This window comes from Electrophorus electricus, chromosome 2 (genome assembly GCF_041902795.1).
Source record: "Electrophorus electricus isolate QZ-2024a chromosome 2, ASM4190279v1, whole genome shotgun sequence".
Taxonomy (NCBI): Eukaryota; Metazoa; Chordata; class Actinopteri; order Gymnotiformes; family Gymnotidae; genus Electrophorus; species Electrophorus electricus.
The window spans coordinates 41,766,300-41,773,428 of NC_137498.1; the positions used below are offsets into that span (position 1 = coordinate 41,766,300).

A 7,129-nucleotide genomic window follows, 5' to 3' on the forward strand; every position below is an offset into this window, starting at 1 on the left:
CTTGCAGAAAGTGCAGCATAAATAATTTTGACCAAAAAAGTACAAAATAAAGTAAAAATTTAAAAAAAGAAATGTTAGTAATGCTGATAATGTTTGTGATGACATATGCGGCAGAATTAATCTTAGTTTAAGAGTACATAAATAACAGTCTCTCTGTAACAAGCATTACACATTGTTCAGTTAAAATGGCATATAACAGCTATCATGATCATGTGGAGATAATGCTGTTTAATGTTGAAAGCATTCCCACCAAAAATCATTTATATATCAGTTTAATAATCAATTTGATGTCAGGCATACATTACAGTTTATATTATATGTTTTATAATTGCCTAAGCACGATTATAAGCAACAAATGTTTTATAATTTGCTTAAGCAAAAATCAACATTTTTAAAACAGCCCACCCAAAGCACAAGATACTTTCTTATTAAGCTAGACCCTTTTATGTGTGGAGAAATATTACACTGAGTATTATTGTATGCTGTTTGCAAACTAGAGCATTGACAAATTTGATGTGAATTCTCTTGAAAAACAGATCTAGACCTTGATCTCTGAATTGAGTTTTGCATGAAAATATTGTTAGTTCATAAAACTTTTTTGACTGCACTGTTCTCGAAAGATGCTAAAAATAAAGCTTTCAGCTGGACACTACTCTCTGCCCAAATGCTCCAAATAGTTATGCCAGAATCTATTTACATTTCATTGTAAAATATGTAATGGTCCGTTTTTAAAGGTCATTCACTGCATAGGAGACACTTTAGCAGAGAGAAGCACAGGGACAGTGTGTAAAAGGATGTGTGACTTTCAATGCCAGACTCTACATGTTGGAGGCATGACCTACCACAGACCAATGGAATTCTAGGGTCTAGTGATGTTGCACAATATAATGTGATAGATTCCATGACACAGTGCAACACTATTGCCTGTTTGGAGGGTGTGGGTGTTTGTTTATTCCATCTTGCTGGAAGAGGTGATGAAAATCTAAGTGGCCTTTATCTTTACAAAGACGAATTATAGTAAAGTGACTAATGTAACATTAGCTCTAGAAACAGCACTATAAAAGCTCCTTTGTCCTTTAAGGGAGAAATCAGAAGTTCAGTGAGAATGGTAGACATTTACACTGAAATTTAAAAAGAAAAAGAGTTAAGGTCAATTTCGTATCAAACCTTTCATGCTTGTTTAGTGTTCTACCTTTACAAAAGCATTAAATGTATTGTGAATGAATGAAGAAGGTTGTGTATCCCATGATTTAACATTTAGTGCTAAATCTGTCTTTTCACAAGTCACTGCTGGACACTGGGTGGGGACATCAATACTTGTACTGTTTCGTGTGGGTGTGAGTGTGTATGTACGTAAAAGTTAGCCAACCAAACAAAAATATGGCTTTCATGACTGATGGCAGATAATCATATTTCTGCTATAAGGTCATACACTGCATTCCATGTAGTCAACCTGAATGCCTACACTTAAGTATAAAAGAGCCACGAGTCTTCCTGTCTTCACTCTCTGTTTGCAGCAAAGCCTTCTGTGAAACAACAACATGGCAAGTACCTACTCCAACAATAGCTATGTGTCCTCTGAGAAGTCTTCACGCATTTCCACCAGCAGAGGAGTGTGGTGAGCATGGGGATGTCCAGCAGCATGTACAGTGGAGCAGGGAACTCTAGAGTTCGCATCGCCACTACCTCAGGTTGGGACTCTGGTACTAAAAACCTGAACATGGCCAGTGGGATGGATTCAACTGTCATTGTTAATGAGAAGTTCACCATGCAGAACCTTAATGAGCGTCTGGCTGCCTACCTGGAGAAGGTGCGCTTGCTGGAGAAGGTCAACGCTGAGCTGGAACTGAACATCCGCAAGTTCCTTGATGGCAAGGCCTCCCCTAAGTCTCGGGACTACTCTGCTTACTACGCTACCATCATTGACCTCCAGGGCAAGGTAAATAAGGTCTCTCTAGAGTCCTTTAAATGGCATTCTAAGATCTTTATTTTTAATAGCAAAATGTTAGGATATGGACCTTTTAAAGGTCCTGGAATTATGTGTAAAAAAAAAAATCAAATTTAAAAACTAGCTAAGTTTTATAGTGTTACTTTTTATACATTTAGATTCAGACAGCTATCCATTCAAAAGGAGGTGTGTATCTATCCACTGAAAATGCAAAGCTAGCTATGGATGACTTCAGATTAAAGTGAGTTTAACCTTTCTTCAAATAATTCTGCGCAGGGAAGAAAATAGATAAAATAACAATAATTTTGACACATAAGAAAAAGTTTCTCATTCTTGCCATGGAGATAATATGTTGCAAATTTGTCTTAACAAGGTATGAGACTGAGCTGGTCACACATCAGTCTGTGGAGAATGATATCGCTGGGTTAAAGAGGCTGCTAGATGATCTCCACTTGGCCAAAACAGACCATTCGTTGCAGATCGACACCCTGAATGAAGAGATGGCCTTCCTCAAGAAGAATCATGAGGAGGTACAGCAGTTTTCTTGAAGGAATGCAGCACTTGCTCTGATTGCTAGATACAATATTTGAAGATGACGTATTTGTAAACCAGATTAAACAGAATGACAGAGATGAAACTAACATGCCTTTGACATTTGTCTTGAAAAAAAAACTGTATAGCAGATCTTGTAAACATCTTTGTAAACATAATTAGATAAATCAGTGTTTGTTACTAATGGTTAAAGCAGATTTATGTAAGTAGTAAGTAATCAAATGTGTTTGTTTTTTCTAAGGACATGTTAGCCATGCGTGAACGGATGAGTGGTCAGGTTCATGTGGAGGTGGATGCTGTGCCTCAGGCTGACCTCAACAAATGCTTGGAAGAAATCCGCAAGCATTACGAGACTGTTACAGCTAAGACCAAGAGAAAGCTTGAGTGTTGGTTTAAGACAAAGGTGGGTTTCACATTGTTAATCCAATTCTTTTCAGGAAATCAGCAAGACCTTTTGTTACTTCTAAAAGGTATTCATGGCAATTAAATTCAGTTCAATTCTTGCTGATATTATCATACACACTTTTTTTTTTTTCAGACAGAGAGCCTGAAACAAGAAGTTGTCACTAGCACTGAGTCCCTGCAGACCTCTCACACTACTGTCAGATCCAAGCTGCTGTCCCTACAAGCTGAACTTCAGACTGCCCAGAGTCTGGTGGGTAAATCAATCATGACGACTGAACAATTATTCTAGGCCAGATTTGATTCAAGGGATGTTTTGACATCAAACTAAATCATGGCTGATGGCAAGAGGGACAAACTTTGCCTGTTTCTAGAAATAAAATGAAAATATCAATACCCATCATCTTGTTTTATGATATGCTGATATCTCCATGTTCCCACCATAGAAAGTATCCCTGGAGGAAACCTTGGCTGAAAACCAGGCGAGTTATGCCAAGAGAATGGCAGGCTTTCAAATGAAGGTAAGCTGGTTCAGAAACTGCACAGCGAAGGCTGCACTGCTATTAACATGACTTCAGGAACAATGGCTTTTTCTTTTACAAATTTGGAATATCATCCTTTGATTGTCTGCAGGTTAGTAGCCAACAGGATGAGATGATGCACCTACGAGCTGATCTGGAGCGCAAGAATACAACATTCTGCTAGACATCAAGACAAGACTGGAGTTGGAGATTGCTGAGTACAGGAGACTGCTCGATAGCGAAACTAGCAAGTGCGTTTCAAAGCTAACATTAAAGCTAGAGTCATAGTAACATATTCAAAAACATTTTATGCATGTCTTTGTTCTAATTTCTCCATAGCATCAAAACAACCTCCAGCTCCAGTTCCACATCAAGGACAAAAGTCATCACCATGGTGGAAGAGGTTATGGATGGGAAAGTGATTTGTTCATCCACCTCTTCAACTTATTCTACTAAATGAGACACAGATTAGCTCTTGCACCTTACTCTGGCTGAAAGCAAAAAAGGTTGACAAATAAAGCAGTTTTCAAATTCAGGGTTTTACTGGATGCCTTTAATACATTAAAGTGTTCAAAGAATGTCAGTGAAAGGTGAACGTGTCATGGTATGTACAATAGCAACAATAGAAAAGAAAAGCACACACCCATTTTAAGTTCTTATTTAGCACAGGCAAATAGCTAGAAAAGAAATAAATACTTTTAAAAGCACACAAAACATTTGCAACAGGGTTTAAATATTAGCCAGCTTCCTGATATAAACATAACCCAGCTCAACAAGTCAAGCTAAATCAGAGCTACATTTTCCATTTGAAAATACCAAGACAAACCTTTCCTGTTTACATTAATGATCTGCGTATTGCCAAATGGACTATTATAAATTATTGTTAGTATTCACTTCATCAGCCTGCCAACTCAAATGAAGAAAATGAGGTTAGTATTTTCAATTAAATGCATGAATATTTGCCACAAACGAAGTTTGTATTAACACAGATAAATATCACAAAATGAAGTTTATGAGGTCATAATATTATATAACAATATAGTGCAAAAAAGACAGAGTCTGGGGGAGGGGGTGGTAAAACATATGCTTAATTTTTAAAATAATTTTAATAATCAAGTATAAATTACTTAAGCACAGTATTAGTTAGAGTTGCTCCATTACATCCTGATCAATAACAGTCATCGCATGCCATCCAAGAACCAGGAGCAACAGCCTGTGAACTGCTGTGGAAACTAACCTAATTAAGCATGTTTAAGGTTGTGTAGTTTTTATGATTTGTTACCAGTTGATTTGCAGCTTTTCACATTATTAGCCATGACCATAACCCTTCAAGTTCAGACTTCCATTGACATCCTTGCAAAACATACCATAGATAAACATTCCTTTGGGCAGCTACTGTTAAAAATCATTAAATTATTTATTATTTTAATATATGCAGAAGTGGTAAATGCTAATGACTAAAACAATTTGAGCAGTAGTGTTAACAATCAATGAGTTTTTGGCACAACAATTTACAAACATAAAATGGAAAAGAATAAGATTAAGTGGCTGTAATGTTTTAGCAGGGACGAGGTGAGAGGCAGAACACAAATACAGTAGGCTATTTAGTGAGCGAGGGTAACAAAAACACAGGAGGCTAATAAACAGACAAGGGGAAAATAATGAGGAAAAATAACACATGAACTAAGTATACAAATAAAAAAAGGGCGATAATGACACTGACCCCACACATGACCAATTTTACCAAAATAACTGACAACATGTGAAACCAAACACAGGGCTTAAATAACCAAGACAATTAAGCACTAACCAGACACAGGTGAACTTATGAACCGGGAAAACCAAAACAAGGACTGGAATTAAGGAACAGACGAGGGGTGGAGAAAACGAAACCAAGGAACAGAGTAAGTAAAGGAAAACAGTCACGAGAGAGAAAGCAGGGAAACAGGGACGCCAGGAGGGTGGCCAATTGTGACAGTGGCATGCACATCTAATAATTTATCTAACATGACCATATGTTTCAAAGCATGTTACAATGTATCAAACCTACACCACTACCACAAATCTTAAATATATACAGTTAAAGTTATCCGTATTACCCTATAATGAACGTTATAGCCTTGTAAGATATTGAATAGAAGAGTTATAATCCAGTACTTGCAAATGGGGTGTTTAATATATGGATATTATGTATGCTTCATCCTCATAACTGTTTTTTGTTGATGTTGTTTTGTTTGTTTCTTTATTTGTTTTTGTTTTTTGGAGGGTGGGAGCCAATCTGAGAATGTGGAAGGTCGCAAGGATTGCAAAATATTGCATAAATCTATTTATGTCTTTCCTGGAGAGAGGGAATGCCCAACATAATGAGAGCGTGTTGGTAAATGATGTGAGATGTACCAAGGTTTATTAGTTATGCCCTCTTTTGTATACCTTCCAATTGCATTGATAAGGAATTGGTGAGATGTATGTTGCATAGGGACTGCAAACTCCAACACTGGTCTAATATAACCAGTATGAATGGCTAGTAGGTTAGTTTGCATAAATGACTGAATATTTTCAGAGCCCCAACCATTTTGGATTCTGTTTGTGAGACCCTGAAACATTGTGAGAGGTGAAGAAAAGGGTGACCCACTGGTGTAAACCAAATGGAGTGGAGAATGTGATTTTTATGTGATGCTAAGGCCAGTAACTCATTGTTAGAGCCAATGTGGAAAAAAACCCAGTGGTGCCTGGTTGAACAACTCATCAGTTCACAGCATTGAATAGTCATCAAATTTAAAAACTCCCTTAACTTTTCTGTTGTTGACACAGAACTTACCACTGTCATTGAGCATAGGAACTGGCACACTGGGGCAGCTCCAGTATGACTCCCGTATTAGTCCTATGTCGAGCAAGGTTGGTATTTCTTCCTGATCTACCATTGTCTTGTGATCAGGCAAGTGGTAAGGGCAACTGCACACAACCACTTCGGGATGAATGTGGTGGTTCTACAAGATCTGTGCAACCTGACAGGGGCAAAAACATATCCAATGGTTTGCATCTCTGCCTTCTGAGATGGCGAGAGATGGTTGTAGCAGGGAACTAGAGTAGGATTGTGATCTTTGGGCACATCTGGACCCATCTCATCTCTCCCAAAAACCATTATCTGAGCAACATGGACTGTTTCTCTCCAGACTTTAAGAAGGGTGACATGGTTGATTTGAAGTTAATCACCCAGTCTGTTCACCTTACCTTGTTGCTGACCTCCACCACTCACCACATGACCTCAAAGAGTCCATGACATTTGTGTGGTGGGTCATGGGTTAACTCCCCAGCAACACCCAACTAGTTAAGGGGGGTGTGGTTAGCTCGTTATCTGAGCAATTAACTAATTAGAGCCAGTCACAGGTGGAGTCTTCTTGCTGTGGCCAATCGGAAAAGGAGTTGATGATTTCTGGTGTCCGAGTTCACTGAAAATGATGAGTCCAGGCTAGGGGGCATGACGCTAAACATATGTGAACACAACAATTTTACTGTTTTACTCAATATTGTGTTTGCTCTGGTAAAATTGTAGGTTCTACTGCACTGGATATACATTGTCATTAACTGACTTTACAAACAGACTAAACAAAAAATTGCATTCCATGTAACAATTTATTAAGGACATTTCACTAAGTCCATAATGGTTGTGTAATGAAAGGAGTTTAACATTGTTAACCCATCTGAT

General features: G+C 37.9%; 1 pseudogene across 1 annotated transcript; it reads left to right on the forward strand.

Annotated features, from left to right (window-relative positions):
- The first annotated feature begins 1,541 nt into the window (after nt 1–1,541).
- On the forward strand, nt 1,542–3,929 carry LOC113581141 (keratin, type I cytoskeletal 13-like; annotated as a pseudogene). The gene is made up of 8 exons (XR_014119038.1): nt 1,542–1,939; nt 2,107–2,189; nt 2,322–2,478; nt 2,742–2,903; nt 3,039–3,155; nt 3,349–3,423; nt 3,536–3,674; nt 3,763–3,929. The product of XR_014119038.1 is annotated as a keratin, type I cytoskeletal 13-like (transcript).
- Nucleotides 3,930–7,129: the final 3,200 nt, after the last annotated feature.